The 19,064-nt window shown below is 40.4% G+C and overlaps 1 long non-coding RNA gene across 15 annotated transcripts in view; it reads right to left on the reverse strand.

Moving 5' to 3' along the window:
• Positions 1 to 19,064, reverse strand: part of LOC138843694 (uncharacterized) — a 240,821-nt gene that overhangs the window by 12,862 nt on the left and 208,895 nt on the right. For all 15 annotated transcript variants that reach the window (XR_016212867.1, XR_016212876.1, XR_016212870.1 and 12 more), the window contains 2 exons: positions 14,270 to 14,323; positions 9,500 to 9,583 (listed from right to left, as the gene is read on the reverse strand). This is a non-coding gene — a long non-coding RNA (uncharacterized LOC138843694). The remainder of the gene's footprint in view (positions 1 to 9,499; positions 9,584 to 14,269; positions 14,324 to 19,064) is intronic.

Consider the following 19,064-nt stretch of genomic DNA (forward strand, 5'->3'; position numbering starts at 1 on the left):
TAGAGAAGCATCTGGGGAGGATGCTAGAGATGTGAACATGACACGCTTTGTACTCCGTGATAATGAATGAAGGTTATCCTCTGTGTGACTGGGCACCATTGGAGGGCACTCAGCAAGCAAAGGAATAATAAAATGTACCTTAATAAGATACTCTGCTTGAATATGGAGAACAGGATTGGGAGAGGATGGAACATAACTGGAATCTAGCAACACAGGAACGGTTGCTGGAAATTAAGTGAGGGAGGATGGTGGCTTATACTGAGGTAGTGGCAGTAAGAATGGAGACAAGTGGACAGAGTTTTAAAGATATCAAGATCTAGAATAAACAGGATATTGACTGAACAGTTTGTAAGGTAAAGGAAGGCATGAAATTAAGATTGTGTGTATGTGCACATGCACACAGGATACAAGTTTGTGTGTGTGTGTGTGTGTGTGTAGAATTTCTGTGTATATCTTTAAGTATATGTATATCCTTGGTGAATTTATATTTCTCATTCTGAGAGCAGTTGTGTATCAAAAACATACATTTTAAACTTTGCCTGAGTCATAAATACAACAGCTTGAGATTCTATAGCTATTCTCAGCTATTATCACTTAAAACAGCCAGGAATATGTGTTTATATGCATAACGCAGAACCATGCCTTGTACAGGTTGGTACACAGCCGAAAAAATATATCTCCATTCATTCACCCATTAGTGAACATTTATCACTAACTTCTCAATGCCAGTGGTTGGTCTAGACACTGGGGACAAAAAAGAAAGAAGAAACATGAGTAGTCCCACCACAAGTAGTCCACATATAGGAGGAGGTGAGACAGATGGTGAAAAAGAAGTTAACAATAAAACATTACAGGCAAAACACAGGGTCCAGCGAGAGCACAGAAGGAGCAGCCTACCCCATCTGGGGAATAGATGGAAGAATGTCCATGAGGCCTCCTTGAGATTTTCTACAAGCATTTTATGGAGTTGGTTATCTCTTTCCATCTTATCCCATCCCCCTCTTGCAATTAATTGATTTCTTTAGAGAAAAAGATGTTTTGTCTCAAATCTTACACTGTAGATGCTCAACGAGATGGACGGATGAGATGAATGAAGGAAATAACTGTATATTGACCTGACCTCAAAGGATTGAGAAAGAATGGCCATCAATACATGGAATTAAAGGTACATTTTGCTGTATGGTAAAAAAGGATTCATTGAGAAGGAACTGGATGAAATTGGCAATTGGTTTGATTTTATTTTGTGGGGTTTGACCCTTAGCAATGGATTCTTGTTGTTGCAGTATTTATCGAGCCAGATTTTCTCTGTAGTTAAGCTACTCCTGGGAGAAAGTTAGATACTTCTGGAAACTGCATTAACTCTTTCAAGCCACTAGGGTGTTTTTCAGTGAATTACTTTTCAGTAATTAAAGATGCTACAACACAAAAACACTATGTGCTGGGAAATAGAGAGCTAATCTCTCTCTGCCTTCCCCAGTTGCCCATTTCTGATTACCGAAGAGATAGGGCACAAATATGTAGGGATTATACAATGACAGTCAGTCCTGGTTTCATAGAAGAGCCTACAGTAGTCTCTTGCTAAAGCCTATGAATTTTTCACATTAGAGAACAAAGATTAGAAGGATCAAGTGACTAAAGCACTTAACAGCTTTAATCCTCATTCCTGCACAAATTCACTCTGTGGTTTTGTACTTATCTCCTTCAAATTCCTTACTTTCTTTGCCCCTCTCTGTGCATCTGCAGGATGATAAGGGCAGTTACTTGCTCTGGGCAACCAATATCTTTAATCTTTTATATACATACATATATAAAAGATTATACATATATATTTAATTTTTTAAAAGAGCCGGGTAAGAATGTCTGCCTATCCTTTCGGTGCCCATATACACGCATGAAATCAATTCATTAAACAAAAATGGTCTGCCCTCCTCTCCAACCACTACCCTTGAAAGCCAGTGATATGTACCTTCTTCCGTTTTCAAGATTTTGATGCTGCTAGTTTGCATCTTTAATTACCCAGGCATTAGTCTTGTTTTATATGACTTACAACGAGCAGTTTTTGCCCTCAGTTCATTTAAGCATAATCATCCCTAGTTTGAGCCAAGACATATTCAATATACAATTACCTGGTGGGTCAGGGCTCTGCCGTTTTGTCATTTTTACTGGCATTTTCTCCATTATTGCTAAGTACTGAGCAGTATAAGCTGTCAGAGCCACATGGCTAGCCTGAAACTTAATTTTCCTAAATTGCACAATTCTTCAGAAACAGCTTACCCCCCAGCACAGTCTCCTTGACAAGGGGCAAATAGGGTTAAACTTCAAACTGAGTTATATAGCGCTTACCAAGAGCAATGGTGGGAAGGAAGCAATTAAGCAGAATTTGGGTTTGCAATGTGAATTAGACTTTTAGAGACAATGCAGGATTCTGTGTAAAAGTGGCTGCTCAAAAGCCTTTGAGTAGCAAGAGGTTTTAGGTCATGGAGTGCTGAGGGGAAAGAAAGCAGGCAAGGCAAGAGAAGAAATGCTTCCTGAACGCCCTTTACACCAAAGACAGTAGGCTAGATCTTTTTAAATGCACTATTCCATTACTGTTGATAATAACCCTTTAAGATACATATTTTTATCCCCACTTTACAGATGAGAAATCAGAGATAGAAAGGTTAGTGATTAGCCTAGGTTAACACAGCAAATAAATAAGGCAATCTTGTTCAAACGTAGCTCTTCTGAATCTATACACAATGCCCTTTGCCTTAAACTGCCCTAGAGGTGATTTGAATGCAGTTCTCTTGTACAAAGGACTACTAACCTAATACCATCATGCACCGCAGAATGACAGGGATACTGAGAAATACATCGTTAGGCTGTTTTGCCATTTTGCAGATATCAAAGAGTTTACTTACACAAAGCTAGATGGTATAGCCTAACTACACACCTAGGCTATACGGCACATATCATCATACGTAACATCGTTAGGTGGCACATGACTGTATTCCGTCGCCCCAATTAAAAGTCCTGAGAATTAAAAGAGGAGTATAAAATGCCTGGAATGAGTCTTTCCTTTCCTTCATCCTAATACCCTCAGTGCCACTCATCTGCTTCCTGTCTCCTGCAGGTGATCTGAGCAAAGCATCTCATTGGTCTCTGCCTATTCTGAGGGACATCTTAACTCCTTGCACATGCTTCTCATGAAGAAAACACTTTGAAGTCCAATAAGCTACCCAGTCTCGATCACTTAGAGAATTTGAGAAAACAGGAATCAGCTAAGCCTCTTGCTCTGCATTAGCCTCAAAGACCAACTGCCTGTTCCAGTTTTTAAGGAAGGGCAGAGCAAGATTACTGACTATTCTTAGCATCTGAGTGAGGACATGCAAACTCAGCACAATTCAAATATGAATACTAATTATTTGGAGAGAACCAGAAATTTTTTCCAAATTCTCTCTCTCTCTCTCTCTCTCTCTCTCTCTCTCTCTCTGTCACACACACACACACACACACACACACACCATATCATACTATAAAGGACTGAGAGTTTAAGAATTTGTTTCATCAATGTTTATCATTATGACACTACTATTTCTACTTTCAGTTGAGGGAGCATAGAAACTTAAATGATGGATTCACAGCCATGAGGGACCTATTTGAAGGTAAAAACTGGCACAAACCCAGATATTGGATTATTTTGACCAAATATGCTTGTCGTTTTCATCCTACCTGATGACAGCTCTCACCTGGGCTCTTGGTAAATCAGTTCAGCACTTGGAGTTCTGGACCATAGTGGGTGGTGGAGCTTGGACCAGCATTTTGATCTCACTACCCTTTCCCACCTGCTCTCACACTTCCTCTCACGAACTGAGGAGTTTATACACACATAAGCTCTGCATCAATCTTGATTGCCAAAGTTCCACAGTCAGCTATTTTCTTCATCCAATTGGAGGTCTAGCCTTTATCCCAACTCCTCAAATATAACCTGTCTTTGTTATGGGCAGTGGTCCTTCAGAACAATATCATAGTTCATACTACAAAAGTGACTTGTGTTGGGTTAATGAGATGATGCAGGGTGGGGTCAGCCACTTAGATGGGACTGGGGACCAACCACGCCAGAAAAGACCAAACACGCAATGAGAGTTGACACCCTGGGCTACAAAAAATTAGCCAGGCCTCTGAAATGGGAAAAGGGCTGCAGATTTAGTTCAATCATGTGAACAATTACTCAATCAAGCATCCTATCAAATGAAGACTCAATAAAAACTGCACACTAAAGCTAGAATAAGCCTCCTAGATTGGCAATACTCTACATATTACCACACATGCATGCCAGAAAGGTGATGTGTGTGAAAATAACACGGAAGCTTCATGTTTGGGATGCCACAGGGCCAGATTCTACTTTATATGTCTCATTCTTTGCTGGCTCTGATTTGTACCCTGTTGCCAAAATAAATTATAAATGTAGCACTCTCCAGAGTTCTGTGAGTTACTCTAGAAAATTATTAAATCAGGGATTTCACATGAAACCCCAAATTTATAGAAAGCTGATCTGAGTGTAGCCCTTGGGACCCCCAAATTCATGGCTCATGTCAGAATTCTTAGAAAGGCTTAGGCAGTGTGAGGACTATACCCTTATCCTTGAGCCTGGCTGCCTCTTGGTACAAACATGCTCTCTGCAAGCAGTTGTTTAAATCTAGTTTCTCATGCTGCTCCTACTGGCCCTAAATCCTACCCTGTATCTCCCTCACTTTCTTACTCAATTTACTCATAACACTCTATTTAGTGTCCTGAAAGGTATCATTCACACTTATTCTTGAAATCAAAGATAAAAACCTTTTATTTATGATCACTTGTTCCTCTGTCTAAAGAAAATTGTTTAAATGGCTCAACTAAAGATTAACAGCTTTGTTCCACCCACACACAGCAGGAGGCATCTAAAGTTCAAAGAATTTTCTGATTGGATAAGAAGTGAGATTGAAGTTTTTTCAGATGAGAAAATAGGAGGGATATGTGGCTTTGTGGTCTAGCTCAGGTAGCTGCTTCCATCTTTTTTTAAAAAGATTTATTTCTTTGAAATACAGAAATCACATAGAGAAATCATGGAGATGAAATCACAGAAGTAGAGAAGGAGAAACAGAGAGATCTTCCATCTGCTGGTTCACTTTCCAAATGGCCACAACAGCTGGAGCTGGGCCAGGCTGAAGCCAGGAGTCAGGAGATTCTTCTGAGTCTCCCACGTGGGTGCAATGGCCCAAGCACTTGAGCCACCCTCCACTGCTTTTCCAGGTTCATTAGCAGGCAACTGGATCAGAAGTGGGGTAGACAGGACACAAACTTGCCCCCACGTGGAATGCTAGCATTGCAGGCAGCAGCTTCACCTGCTGTGCCACAATGCCAGCCTCTAACTTTTAAAAAGAAGATTTATTTATTAACTTTAAAGTCAGAGTTACATAGAGAGAGGTGGAGAGACAGAGAGCAAGACATCTTCCATCTGCTGGTTCACTCCCCAGATGGCCACAATGGCCAGCACTGGCCCAGGCTGAATCCAGGAGCCAGGAGCTTCATCAGGGACTCCCATTTGAGTGGCAGGGGCCCAAACACTTCGACCATCTTCCACTGCTTTTCCCAAACTAAAATACAAAGATGGTTGGGAAATGGAGCAGCAAGAACATGAATGGGCACCTAAATGGAATGCCGGCATCACGGGTAGTAATTTTACCTGCTACACCACAATGCTGGCCCCTTCTGTTTATATCTTTAATGGTTCAAAAACTCAAAATGGGAATGCTACTTAGCCATTGGTGCAATCCCATCTCTAAAACTGTCAACACTGGGCTCCCAAAAGATGTTTCTGCAAGTCTTGCTGTTTGTAGGTTACTTAGGGTTTAGAGATAGGGAAAGTAGCATAAGGGGGGAAGGGGAAAAAAAGAAAAGAGTCAAAAGTCAAAGGCAAGAGATACTGGGGACCCTCTTTCTCCTGTCTGTTTTGTTGTAAATTTCCTGCATTCAGGCCCCAACAGGTAGGTATTTAAAGGTTGGATTCCCCTCCCAGTGTTCCTTGCAATTTCTGCCTCCTCCAAGAAGGCACATACTCATGGGACTTACAGAGTTAGAACTTCTCACTGGGAGACCAAAGCCAGGCCTCTGGTAGATCTTTGTGAATCACAGAGATGCATGGCTTATCAACCAAGATCTCCAAAGAAGCGCATATTGCCTTCTGGCTTCTACTTGGGGCCTTAGAAAGGAGTCTTGTTGGCTTCCAGGTCTCTGAGTTTTAGGAATAACCATTCTGCATTTTTGTATTTTCTGGAAAAATGGATCTATCACAATGCCAAGGATACTACTCCCTCATTCACCCATTGCAACATTGCTCCGCCTATAGTCCTCCATGTTCTGTACAGAGCTGCTTTCTGCCTCTCCCTTTCCCTTGACCATCAGGACAGGGATATTTACTGAACTAGAGGAAGAAAGGAGCATTAAGGACCCTTGTAGTCCATAAGCAATTATGTCATTTGCTTTCCACTTTTTATTTTGATGTCAGATTAGTCTTTCATATAAGAAAATCAAAGAACTGGGAAATTTTCCCTTTTAGTATTTTGTTGTTGTTGTTCTAGTTCACACTATTGGTTGAACTCTGTAATTAACACACAATTATTCTTAGGTGCTTAAATTTAACTGAAAAGTGATCCCTGTTAAATATAAGAGTGGGAATAAGAGAGGGAGGAGATGTACAATTTGGGACATGCTCAATTGGACTTGCCCCAAATGGTGGAGTTAGAAATGTGCCAGGGGATTCTAATACAATCCCATCAAGGTTGCATGTACCAATGCCATCTCACTAGTCCCAGTGATCAATTTCAGTTCACAATTGATCACACTGATAGGTCTAAGAGTCAAAGGGATCACACAAACAAGACTAGTGTCTGTGAATACTAACTGACAGAATAAAAAAGGGAGAGAATGATCCAACATGGGAAGCAGGATACACAGCAGACTCATAGAATGGCAGATATCCTAAACAGCACTCTGGCCTCAGAAGCAGCCCTTAAGGCATTCGGATCTGGCTGAAGAGCCCATGAGAGTATTTTAGGCAAGGAAAGCCAAGACACTCTGGAAAAAAAAAAAAAAAAACCCTAAATAAAAGATCTCCGCGAGTGATATCCCAGTGTAAAGAATGGGGCCATCAAAGAAGGAGGTACCTTTCTCTGAAGGGAGGAGCGAACTTCCACTTTGACTATGACCTTGTCTAAATAAGATCGAAGTCGGCGAACTCAAAAGGCTTCCATAGCCTTGGCAACTCATGACTAGAGCCTAGGGAGATTACTGACGCCATAAACAAGAGTGTCAAATTGTTAAGTCAACAACAGGAGTCACTGTGTACTTACTCCTCATGTGGGATCTCTGTCTTTAATGTGGTGTCCAATGTGAATTAATGCTATAACTAGTACTGAAACAGTATTTTACACTTTCTGTTCTGTGTGGGTACAAACTGATGAAATCTTTACTTAATATATGCTGAATCAATCTTCTGTATATAAAGAGAATTGAAAATGAATCTTGATGTGAATGGAATGGGAGAGGGAGTGGGAGATGGAAGGGGTGTGAGTGGAAAGGAAGTTATGGGGGGGCGGGGGAGCCATTGTAATCCATAAACTGTACTTTGGAAATTTATATTTACTAAATAAAAGTTAAAAAAAATTATGAAAAAGGAAAAAAACTAAGAGAAAATCTTGCTATTTTTAAATGCCACACAGAATCTTGGAGGGCTCTACAGCCATTGCCTTTTGCTAAGGTTGACAAAAGAGAAAGATCTCTGAACAGAGTGCAAAAGACCCAGGGCCTAAGTCCAATCCTCCCATCAATACCATGTGACTATGAGCAGGTCACATGACCTCAACAGGTTACCGGACCTCAAGTGGGTCATATGGCCTTTCCAGACCGCAGCATCCAAACCTAAGAAACTTACAGATGAACGTTGAGCTCACCCTCAGCTTCAAGTTTCATGATAAAAAACAAACAGAACACATTCTCTCTCAAGGAGGGGAATAAGGACCGGAAGTAAAACATGGAAGAGTGAGCAACAGACAGGTGGCTCTTTACATGTGACTGGCACCAAAAGAGAATCAGATCATCTTTTCTTCAAAAGGGACAGCCTTTCCCACAATGGTCCTAAACACCTTGGCACCAGGAAATGTATTCAATATCTGAGAACTGCTATCACGCTAAGTGATGAAATAACCACCGAGGCTGGAGTGGATGCTAAATTGAAACCAGCCTGCCTGGCTGTGCTGTCCTGACAGTGTGCTGAGTACACACACAGACCCAGGTGAAGAGGCAATGAATGAACTAACAGGGAAATAAACCTTTCTCAACCTAGAGAGGTCATTTTAATAGTGCGAGGGAGGATAATTTGAGATGATTCTATTAAAATTAATTATCCTCCTTCACTTGCATTTTAAAGTGTAGTCATGCGATATTAAATTTACATGAAATATATAATTTGATTTGCCAGATGCAAATATCACTCAGGCATTGAAAAAAAGTTTTCTTTGTATTTTCCTGGTCATAGTTAAGATCTGTTAAGTTTCATGGCTCGTAAAGCCCTTCTAGACTGAGTGTATATTTTTGTGCACTCCGAAAAGTAGAGAGACTATAAAGTCCTTGACATATACAAAAAGCAAAATACAAACAATTAATACTTTATGCCAAAGATGCTAAAAATGTTTAAGCTTGAAAGGAGCATTGAAATCCATCCAACTTCTGCCTTCACAGCTGAACCACCAGCAGAGGAAAGGCAGCTGTTCACATGATGCAAGCATGCATCTCTTTCTTCCTAGGGTTTGCAGCAAAGTCTGGCCTTTCTAAGAATATAAATACCATTTCAGAATTCCTTTCCACCTGAGTGTCATAGAGGCTCAGTTCTAGGTCCTATGTTCACATTAACAAATACACATTTTTGAGATTGGGTCTGATTATACCAGATGTTAGTCTTCAGTCCCCAGGTGGTATGGCAATTACTTAACAAACAAAAACACCTACTATGTGTTAGAAAGTATGCTGAACACCAGGAGGAAAACAATGACAGCGAGGCATCCAGCCCTGGTCAAGCAGACAGACCCACAAACAAATAACAGAGCAAGGGAAAGGCAGCGGGCGTAGCAATACATTAAGTAGTAAGTCCAATTAAAGGAATTCAAGAAGGCTTTTTCTACAGAACTCTGCATCTTTATGTACACAGAACACTGCATACATCCAGTTCTAACTGCAGCAGGTACGGAGCTAGAATGTCCTCTCAAAAGGCTTGTTACCTGGATATTCTGCCCAGTGCCCCAGTGACCTCTTAGAAAGAGTAAGCTGGAAATTTAGGAGAAGCTCCCCCTCGGAGACGGGAGCCACAGATCCAAGGTCACTAGGGCACCTGCTGCAGACTTCGATGTTTTTCATATCTACCAATCTTTCTGCCAATTAACATCTCACACAAAAGTAAAACACACCAAGAACCTCATCTTCCTACCTCCCAGTGCTGCAACTTTGCCAGCCATCAAAGGTCCGCTCTTCCTGCTTGGGCTGCCCTGCCATTAACAGAGGCACAGCAGACCTAAAAGGAAGAAAACAAAGAGTGAGAATAAAACATGATGTTTCAGTCAGCCAGGCAGCACTGCTTTCCCTAGAATCCACATGACTGCTGAAAGGTTCCTGAGAACTTGAAAAATCAGGTTGACACTTGCTATTTAGGATTGCAATAGAAAGCCCATTATATTAGTTGTTAACATTCTGAATAATACTTAAAAACAGTAATCTGTGTATAATCTATCTTCTAATATAGCACTATTATTTCTAGAAGGCTTGCAGCAAGACTCAAATGGCGTTATTCCAACCACCAAAATCAATTCTTTTGTACAAAGTTGATATAGGCAGGCTGTGTACCATTTAAAAAAGCTCAGTGACCTGTGAAGCCTGGCATTTGCACCATAAAATTTAGGCCTCGTTTGATGAAGTTATTGAACACTGTACTTACCTCATCTAAGGTCTGAAAGCAGCCACACACACTTCCCCTCCAATTTTTCTCTTTAGGAGGACGTTCTGGATAGGCAGCAAATAAATTGCTTGTGATTTGGAGTTGGGTAAAGACACAGTCTAGACTGCACTTAATGAAAACTATAAGTTAATTTTGAGTACGATGCTGGAGGTTCATTGCCAAGTTGAAATGATAGAGATTATTTTTAAAAGGCTTTAGAAGTGGTTAGAAAAGACATAATGAAATATCTGAATATGAGTCTATTTTCTTCACTAGCTTGCTAATTAAATGTTTATTTTCATATACTCTAATCTTAAAATCCAGGAGAAATGAATAACATGCAAAATCTATCTTCTGTGTCAAATGGAGATTATAAAAAATAAGAATATCCAAGCTGCTTAATAATCAGCTCCACAATAATCCATATATGGGGAGATCTGACTTTTTACTGCCAACTTGCAGCCAATCATGAATATCAACTTTTAACAGTAAAACAAAAAGCAGTCCAAAAACAGGAGTTTTTTTTCCTTCTAAAAAAGAGCAAGCTAGCTCTGTTGGAGTCACCCAATAATGTTTAACAAGACAGCAAAATTATGGGTATTTAACAGACAGAATCATGGGCTCATGCACAAGTTTCCAATTCAATAGGTAAGTGGAGAAATGTAATTGTCCTCAGTAAAATCCATGCCATTTCTGAGACTGTGACTTTGTTTCTAACCATGTTCACATTGAGTTACTGATTCTTTCAAATATCAGTTGTTTGTCAGTAGAATTGTCAATCTTTACTGTTCAATACACTGATAAACTTTGAGTCTGGATAAATGCACATTTCACAGGATATATATATATATGTGTGTGTGTATATATATATATATATATGTGGTGAGGACAACATTAAAAGGATCTGTGTGAGTATGAAAAGAAGCTGTCTCTGAAATCTACACCTAACATTACCACATAGAGGGGATAATTTTGATTATCCCCATTCAGCACATAGGCATGCAAAGCACTGTAAAGAGAGTGTCTCTCAGGACAGCAATTTGATGCATAATGCACTGAAATATGTTAAACAGTTGCATCCATGAACCTGCCAGGGTATCTCATGTGGTCAGAGCCTAGTGCTTCAAAGCATACAGATAGAAGTAGCTCCTTTCAATGCCAGCCATGATTACCAGGCAGCTGCTAATAATCGGCTTCCAATGCAACTTTCCACAAGGTGAAATAGACTAATCAAGACAATTTGAATCTATAGTCCACTTGACATTGTATTTATCAACATAAATTATACTTGTAATAGCTAACCGTTATTTGTTGCTTATTCTACACCAGACAATATCCTAAGCACTTTGCATCTATTATCTTATTCAGTCCCCACAAGAGAGCTAAGTCACTTACCCAAGGTCATAGAGTTAGTGAAGCCAAGATCTGAACCTAAGAAATCTGTATCTATACTATTACCACTCACTACTATGCTCTCGATAATATTAGTGAAATCATCAGGGTTGTTGTGGGCTTCTGTATCACTAATTAGAATTAGTGACACATCGTCATTTGTGAAGCACTCATGAGATCATGTTCTCAACTCTGAAGAGCTACATCTAAAGCTGGGACTGTGGAGAAATCCTCAAAGTAATACCACACTGTCAGGTGAGTTATCATGCAAGAACCCCCAGGAAAACTCACACCACATTGCCCATTTACTTTTAAATGCAACACTTGAAGAAATGAACTACACCCTTGTTTTTCTCTGTTGCAGTTTCAAAGTGTGTTCCAATGATTTTGTCACTTGAGCTAGAAACTACTGTCTGCTATATCACATGGAGTCCTAGAATCTGAATTCCTTGTGCACCTCAATTCAGAGTCAGTGATCTGGCCTCCTGTTTGAATAAAACAAAACTCCAGTCTCTGCTTTGAGGTTTTCCAAATATCACCCAAATTGTAATCGATTAAAGACACAGTTGTGAACATGATGGAAATTCACAATATGATCAGCAGCTCCAATATATCATGCATAGAAACTAGATGAAGTGTCCTTCTATTTTTGTCAGGAATAAATAGTCAAAATCTTCCTTGCTCATCACTTTTACTTCAGATAAGGAAACAGAAATAAACTAGTTTAGCTTTACATAAATCAACTCACTCAAATACCTTGAGGGTATGTTGGTAGATACTACTACTTCTTATGTCCTAGTTAAATATTAACACATACATTTCAGAATTTGTAATATGGCATTATGTTAGGTGTGTAGTACTTATCCACTGACTCCATTTTGCGTACATTTTATTAGATAACATATTACTATTCTTTTTAAAATGTAAAGTATCCTACACATATTGCTCATTATAACTTAACATTTCCTAAAAAGCGTCGATATTAACTATATAGAGAGTAATAATAGAGGTCCCCTCCAAAGGAGCGGGCAAATAGATTCCTGAGGTCTAATAAGTGTTGCAAACACTGAATTAAAGATGTCCCTTTACTGTGCAATTTCTCACAGCCTTTAATTTGTTGTATACCATAACTTGTGCATTTCTAGGGAAGGACACTCAGTGTCTATCCATAGAGGATGACAACTTGGGATTTTTATTTCAGAGAAGAGCATTATTTTAGTAAGGTATAAAAGCTGACTTACTGGAAGACTAAAATAAAAATAAATATATACAAAATACAATTCTCAAATTTTCACTATTAGAATTAACACATGTAAAATAATTCTGTCAGAGCTCTAAGTTGCTAAATTCTTATTCTCAGTTTTTGTATCACATCACAGACAAAGAACCATCCGTGATTGGTTACCAGATTATGGACCACACTAGGAATGGTACTGCATATGGCATTTATCACACATATTTGATCATAAATCTTTGATTTCCACATAATATAATGAAACATGTTCAGGGAAACATGCTGGAAAATGCTGTTTTGCTTCCAAAATCTGTTTCATTGTTTTTCCAAGTTTAACTGCTAAAAGCAGAAACTGGTCTGAATTAATTGTCAAAGAAGATGGCTGAGTTCCACTTATTTTAATACTAAAGGGTGAACGTGGTCAAAGTGAAAGCACATGGACTTGAAGCTCCGGCTTGTCATATGAAGGGGCAGACAGAGGGCAAGTTAGGAAGGACTGAAAGACTTTCTCTGATATTTGCAAAACCCAAACAAAGTAAAAGCTAGTTAGAAGAAGAGAAGACAAAATGTGCAGCATCTGCTTACATTAGAGTTTATTTAAATAAATTACCATGGTAAGGAGATAGATTCTCCCATCCTGGATACAATAGCATTCTGTACAAACCCATAGGGGTCAGGTGAATTTCAACTAACCTGATTACATGTTCTCCTCTAATCATTTTGGATCAATCATTCCCATTTTTAGTTGACTATTCTGTACCTAGTCATGTGCCAGATCCTATGTCTTTTCAGGTCTGAGACTATTTTGTAATGTAAAAGTGAAATAAAAAGATTTCTTAAGAGCTGTTGGTGTTTTGCCTAAGGTTTTATTCCTCGTCAGAAATGTTAAATTATAAAATCATAAAACATAGTTTAAAGGAATGTGCCCTTGTCTAGGAAAAAAGATGAATGGTGAAATCCTACTCAAAGTCTAAGCCAGTGGAAAAGTTCTAAGAAACAAAAGGAAATAAATTCTGTTGATTTTGTACTTTGACATTGTTGCTGAAACCCAAACCAAATTACTTGAATATAGTTTCAGGTGCTAGAAATGAACCCCTCTTACAGCAAAATATTTTCAGCAGCATTTTAGAATAGAGGAATGGTGTTTCTGATTATCTCTCATTCTTCACAATGGTTTTGAAGAAAGGTGGAAACTTGTGCTACACATGCATATTAAAAGCTCTTGATTAATGATAATTACAATTGCAATGTGTATCATAATAGATGGAATGGGTTATTCAGCTTTTGGATCCTTGTTAAATGAGAAATCATTATTGCAAACTAAATGAATGAATCAGACAGGGATAGCACTGCCAATATTTGAGGTCAGAATTATCATTCATTATCCTTTCAGCAAGACTGCCTTAGTAGGCTAGAAACTCAGAGCTAAGAGCAGAGCCAGAAAAAAAAAAAGCTAACTATCATTGAGACTATGTCCACTTACCCAGGAAACTTAAAAGTAAAATGTTGTTGGTTTCAGCTGACCTTTTCTCTCCTGTACTCTTCTTACTTTTGCTAATATCCCATTTTAACACTTGAAAAGGTCATGGTCTTACTGTAGTCAGACACACAAGAATTGATAATGATGACAGAAACTTTACCTTCATGGAGCTAAGCCACAGGTTGCTGACATCATGATGTAAGCAGAAGAAGCCCTGCAGAAAAATATTAGAAGTGATGTCACTCAAGTAGTAGTAAAATATCCATTTTGTCCTCCACATTTACCTTCCATTTGGTGCTATGTTACTTAAATCTCAGCCTTGGAATTATAATTTGCATTAAGAAACAATCTCCTCATAATATCAGTGTCTTCATTCATTCCTCAATAAAGATGGTATTTTTAGATACACTAGCCTATAATTCAGCAGGTGCTAAGGCCTGGGTGGTAGAAGGTATGGGAATGGAAAGGAGGGAGGTGAGAAGCCTAGCATCCATTGAGCACTGTTGTGAGAGGAGTGAGAGAGTACCGAGTGCTGAGGAAGGACAAAAAGAAAAAGGACAGAGACTTAAAGTGCATTCAAAGAGGAAATAGGAGCAAAAACCCAAGACGCATGCTTGCATAGCTTTGCCAGCAGACCACACCTGTGCAGTGCCTAACCCATGCTAGAATACAGCAGATGCTGAGTAAACAGTCTTCCCTCTCTCTTCCTGGGGAAGACCTTGGTCTGTGAGATTCATGTATAACATAATAAACAGGAACTAGACTTCCTATTTAATACTTTCAGATTAATACCTTATAAATATTACCCTTGAAGTCTCAAAATTGGAGTGGAGATATATTCTGAAATACATTTCAGTGGTTTTCTTATTTTACATATTTATTCACATTTTCAAGCACTTTGTGCTGACAGTGCTATTTTGAGTTTGTTTATTATGTAGCATGTATAGATATTACCTCCCAGTCCTCCCAACATGGTAAAAATTGTGGTATAATTTCCATTCAAGATGTGAGGAAACCCAGATATAACATGAGTAAGGAAAAAGAACCACTGGTCTCCATCATCCCTGTCTAATGTTCTATCAAGTCAAAAATCTCTAGTCTTAAATATAATACACCCTACTCTCAAGTCACTTCTGCAGCATTGAATCTGAAAGCTTTGAATCTCTGTGAAGGGCAGGCACTGGATCTTATCAATGCTGTATCACAGGACTCATTCATAAAATCAGATCTGTATTTGGCCCTCAATATTTAGTTTTTAAAAGATTTATTTATTTATTTTAGGTCACAGTTACATACAGAAAGAAGGAGAGGCACAGAGAGAGAGAGAGAGAGAGAGAGAGAGAGAGAGGTCTTCCATCCACTGGTTCATTCCCTAGTTGGCCACAACGGCTGAGCTATGCCGATCTGAAGCCAGGAGCCAGGAGCTTACTCTGGGTCTCCCACATGGGTGCAGGGGCCCAAGAACTTGGGCCATCTTCCACTGCTTTCCCAGTCCATAGCAGAGAGCTGGATAGGAAGTAGAGCAGCCAGGACTCGAACAGGTGGCCATATGGGATGCCAGCACTGCAGGAGGCAACTTTACTGCTACGCCACAGAGCCGGCCACAGGCCCTCAATATTTATTAGTTGGATTTTGAGTACGTGAAAGAGAAGTTCATGGGGCCAGCACTGAGGCTCACTTGGTTAATCCTCCACCTGCAGAGCCAATATCCCATGTGGGCACCGATTCTAGTCCCGGCTGCTCCTCTCCCAGTCCAGCTCTCTGCTGTGGCCCGGGAAGGCAGTGGAGGACGGCCCAAGTGCTTGGGCCCTGCACCCACATGGGAGACCAGGAGGAAGCACTTGGCTCCTGGCTTTGGATTGGTGCAGTTCCAGCCATAGCGGCCATTTGGGGGGGGGGGTGCACCAACAGAAGGAAGACCTTTCTCTCTGTCTCTCTCTCACTGTCTATAATTACCTGTCAAATAAATACAAAAAAAAAAAAAAGAAAAAGAAGAGAAGTTCAGGAGGAATTTAGAAAGAATAAGAAAAGCACAAAATTTAGACAGATATTTATTTAAATTTCCATAAAAACTGGGGTTCCTGGTGTCAGCATATCATCTAAGAGGTACCTCTGTTCCATGTCAAATTTCTTCCTACCCCAGTGGACAGTTGCATGCAAGTAGGGACTCACCCTGTACTGATATACACTTCATGCATTACTGAGCATCTTTCTACTTTTTGATCTAGGATTCTTTGATGATGATGTTAAAATCTCCTCCAGCCACATATACATAAAATCCTGAACTACAAGGGAATTCATGCTTCCAGAGAAACCTTTAGCCCCAGGCAGATGGGATCCCAATCCCCCTTCCTAAATGAGATAATCTGAGAAGGTATTCTGCTTGCAGCCAAGAAAGTGAGTCAGCATGTAATTCTCAACTACTGCAGAAGTGACTTGGAGAGCACATCCCTACGTAAGATTCTCATATTTTTCTCTTTCACTTTCCCTGCTCCTTCAATCCGGTGTCCTGAGATCAATTCCCAAAGAACTGTTTTCACTGAGTCTTTTGAGTTCACACTCACTTTAAGAGGAACCAATTTTAATACCATCTTTATTTTTTCCCAAAATCCTTTTATTTGATGAGTACAAATTTCATAGGTACAACTTTAGAAATATATTGATTCTTCCCACCATACCTGCCCTCTCACCCTCAATCCCACCCAACCTCCTCCTTCCTCTCCCATGCCCAGTCCCATGCTCCATTAAGGAAAAAAAAAAAAAAAAAAACTGTTCCTCAACAGTCAAGACAGGAGCTGTTCAAGTCATTGCTTCTCAAAATGTCAATTTCACTTCTAGGCCGGCGCCGCGGCTCACCAGGCTAATCCTCCACATTGCGGCGCCGGCACAACGGGTTCTAGTCCCGGTCGGGGCACCGGATTCCGTCCCGGTTGCTCCTCTTCCTGTTCAGCTCTCTGCTGTGGCCAGGGAGTGCAGTGGAGGATGGCCCAAGTCCTTGGGCCCTGCACCCGCATGGGAGACCAGGATAGGTACCTGGCTCCTGCCATCGGATCAGCACGTTGCGCCTGCCGCAGCGTGCCGACCGTGGCGGCCGTTGGAGGGTGAACCAATGGCAAAGGAAGACCTTTCTCTCTGTCTCTCTCTCTCTCTCACTGTCCACTCTGCCTGTCAAAAAAAAAAAAAAAAAATTTCACTTCTATAGATTTCCTTTTAAGGTACCCTAATCTACTGTTTATGGGAATGCAAACTGGTAAATCCACTATGGAAGACAGTTTTGAGATACCTCAGAAATCTGAATATAGTCCTACCATATGACCCAGATATCCCACTCCTGAAAACTTACCCAAAGGAAATTAAATCAGCAAATAAAAGACTTATCTGCACCTATATGTTTATTGCAGCTCAATTCACAATAGCTAAGACATGGAATCAACCTAAGTGCCCATCAATGGAGGACTGGATAAAGAAATAATGGGATATGTACTCTATGGAATATGACACAGTGGTTAAAAAAATGAACTCTGGTCATTTGCAATAAAATGGAGAAATCTGGAAAACATCACACTGAGTGAAATAAGCCAGTCCCAAAGGGACAAATATCATATGTTCTACCTGATCTGTGACAACTAACTGAGCACCTAAAAGGAAACCTGTAGAAGTAAAATGGACATTATGAGAAGTAATGACTTGATTAGCCTTTGTCCTGACTATCGAGGAACAGCTTATTATTTTATTCTTTTTACTATTTTCTTGTTCTACTTAACATCAGTGGTTGAACTCTTTACTTAACACAAAATTATTCTTAGGTATTTAAATCCAATCGAAAATTGATCCCTGTAAAAAATAAGAGAATAAGACAGGGAGGAGATGTACAGTTCAACACATGTTCCTACAGACTTACCCCTAAGGGCAAAGCTAAAAACTTGCCATGGGACTCCAAATCCCAAAAAGTTGGCAAGTACTAATGACATCTTACTAGTTAAAGTGATCATTTTAAGTGCATAACAGATCATAAAGTTAGGAATAAGTGTCAAAGGGATCACATAAATAAGACAAAGTGTCTTCTAATAACAATAGAATTAAAAATGAGAGAATGATCCAACGTGGGAAGCAGACCACACAGCAGACTCATAGAATGACAAATGCTCTGCCGGCGCCGTGGCTCAATAGGCTAATCCTCCACCTTGCGGCGCCGGCACACCGGGTTCTAGTCCCGGTCGGGGCACCGGATTCTGTCCCGGTGGCCCCTCTTCCAGGCCAGCTCTCTGCTATGGCCAGGGAGTGCAGTGGAGGATGGCCCAGGTGCTTGGGCCCTGCACCCCATGGGAGACCAGGAAAAGCACCTGGCTCCTGGCTCCTGCCAGGATCAGCGCGGTGCGCCGGCTGCAGCGGCGGCCATTGGAGGGTGAACCAACGGCAAAAGGAAGACCTTTCTCTCTCTGTCTCTCTCTCACTGTCCACTCTGCCTGTCAAAAAAAAAAAAAAAAAAAAAAAAAAAAAAAAAAAAAAGAATGACAAATGCCCTAAATAGCACTCTGGCCTCAGAATCAGCCCTTAAGGCATTCAGATCTGGCTAAAAAGCCCATGAAAGCATTTCAGGTATGGAAAGTCAAGATACTGTGGCAAAAAAAAAAATGGCTTATGTGGGGAGCAACTCGGACTAGACTGTTGCTGGAATTAAGACTTATTCTATGCATCTGCTCTCCCACAATATGGCGCTGAGAAGGGAGAAACAGCTTCTACGCAGCTGCCTCCAGTTCAACCAAGAAACTGTAGGACCTGCTCCTGATTGGAGGAGAGCAGCATACTTGGCGTGTGGGTAGCAGAGTTGGGATTGGTGGAAGAGGACTATAAAGGAGGAGAGAGACAACATGCACGAGGAACATCTAAGGGGAACATCTATCTGAAGGAACACCTGTGCAGCCCCCGAGAGAGCCGGCCGGCGGTGTGCTGCT

Source organism: Oryctolagus cuniculus, chromosome 9, assembly GCF_051225735.1.
Source record: "Oryctolagus cuniculus isolate XC-2025 breed Fujian yellow rabbit chromosome 9, ASM5122573v1, whole genome shotgun sequence".
NCBI classification, from domain to species: domain Eukaryota; kingdom Metazoa; phylum Chordata; class Mammalia; order Lagomorpha; family Leporidae; genus Oryctolagus; species Oryctolagus cuniculus.